Here is a 2,302-nt window from a genome sequence, read left to right as displayed (position 1 = left end):
AGAGAGACAGGCGGCGCGCTGGTGGCTCGAGCCTGTGGGGGCCGGCGACGGGCCTCGGCGGGCCGCGCAGTGGGTGGAAGCGACGGCAACACGTGGCGGCCGGCGGTTGGTCCGGGCGGCGCCGGGGAAGGTTTTTTTAGGGTTTTGACCGCGAATTTGGAGGAGGGGCACCTATTTATACATAGAAGGAGGTGGGAGTGTCCAAATGGAGTGCGGTTTTCGACCATGCGATCATGATCCGATGGAGGAGGACATGGGATAGGTTTGGATGGGTTACTGGGCCACTTTGGAGGGGTGTTGGGCTGCAACACATACGAGGCCTTTACGGTTCCCCGGTTAGCTGTTGGGGTATCAAACGGACTTCAAATGGCACGAAACAAGGTAGGCGCTCTACCGGTGGTGTACCAAGGCCGCTTGGAAAATCTCGGTCCAATCCGAGGACGTTTAACACCCGCACCCGAAAAGAGGCAAAAGGGGGTGCAGGAGGACGTAGGAGTGTCGGATTGCAAAATAGACAACGGGGAAAATGCTAGGATGCATGAGACAAACACGTATGCCCATGCGATGCACATGATGACATGATATGAAATGCATGACATGAGCAAAATGCAAAACAAAGAAAAGAACGCAACCACGAATCTCATAACTTAGAGCCGAAAATGGCAAGATTTGGAATACAAATATGGCAAGTTACATACGGGGTGTTGCACACAAATCTCCTCCACTACAAGAAATCTCGTCCCGAGATTTAAGAGGTAGAGTTAAGGGGATAGAATCGGTTATGAATTCTAACAAGTGTTGTTGGTCTTGGTTGCTCTTCCTAAAGTAGTTGATCCTCTGCGTTGATGTCTTTATTTCTCTGCTTCAGGTCATCATGATGAAGTCGACATCCTTTCTTCGGGAACTCCATCGTAGTTACGAAAGAATAAAGGGTGGTTATTCCCAGAAGAACGGACCTCTGCAAGGTTGACTACCTGGTAGCTAACATCGGGGAAGGTGGCGGAAAGTAACTCTCGAACTAAAATTTAAGAAAATTTCGGGAGCAAATTAAGAAGTTACCATGAGAAGGTTAAGTGGGTAGGAAATTGTTCGATGCGTGAACAAAGTGGGAGAGGGGTCCAGAGCAACGATAATAAGTATTGCATCTGATACCAAGTAGATTTCTAGGAAGATGACTCATGAATTACATACAAAAACAAGCGCGAGGAATAACTTTGGCAATATGGTTGTACAGGAGAGTCAGGTTTTGATCGTATGGAACTATGGGTTATGGGCCACCATCTAGTTAAAAGTAGGAAGGGTGTTGACATCTTGCACGGTCATGATAGCAAGACATGTCAGAGGGTATCCTATCAGTTATGTTGGCAACAATGTCGGTACCAAGGGCGAGGGACGAAGAGAACCATTTTCCTGCTCGTTGAACCAGGCAGACCATTAGGCAAAGTTCTCGTCCATCGGTGGCTACCGGAATGTCATCAACAATAGTAACAAGGTCTTGCTTGACAGAATTGTATACCGAGGTGTTTACATAAGCAGGAGAATATTACTGCTTAGATGATATAGATCTCAAGAAAGGCCAAACCAAACAATGGAAAGGATAAGATGAATATGGAATTAAACAGAACAATGGAAAGGAAAATGATTTTAAACACATATTTTAGGGGTATATCCTTCCCAAGGACAAACAGAGCATGACATCCATGACAGGATAGAAGTAGAAAATCACTTAGGTAAAGGGAGAGGAATTTCATGACATTACCCAACAACGGTGTTAGGATAATTGATAAAGAAAATATAGCATTGTCATTCAATTGATCTCATTGAATATTGGAGTAGCACAGACATGCTTCGAGATAGCATTGACATGGTCACTGGGTAAAGATCAGACTTTGGACACAGAAAGGATCCATCGGGAACAACTTATAGAATAAGTCTTACGATTTCCTCACGGAAGAATCGCTAACCTTGTTAATAAGGGAACTATAAGAATAGGTCCTCCGGCCAGGTGTGCTAGGCATGACATCACCTTGCCGTGACATATAAATACCAACGTTATAGCTCTTGGAAATATGTCCCAACCATCATATCTGATTGAGATTCAGATCTGATTAGTGCAAGGATACCTTAGACTCGGGATGTGTGAGAAGAAAAGGTGGAACACAATTTGACGAGATGACATTGTAAGATTCTTGGGAAAAGAACTATGGAAGCGAGTTCCGAAAGAAGAGTTCATCATTAAACCAAGGAGAGGATGAGGAGGTAGCAGAACTCAGTGTCAACTCACCAAGATTTCCAAAAGATG

Source organism: Triticum aestivum, chromosome 4A, assembly GCF_018294505.1.
Source record: "Triticum aestivum cultivar Chinese Spring chromosome 4A, IWGSC CS RefSeq v2.1, whole genome shotgun sequence".
NCBI lineage: Eukaryota > Viridiplantae > Streptophyta > Magnoliopsida > Poales > Poaceae > Triticum > Triticum aestivum.
Note: the sequence above shows the minus strand (reverse complement) of the source record.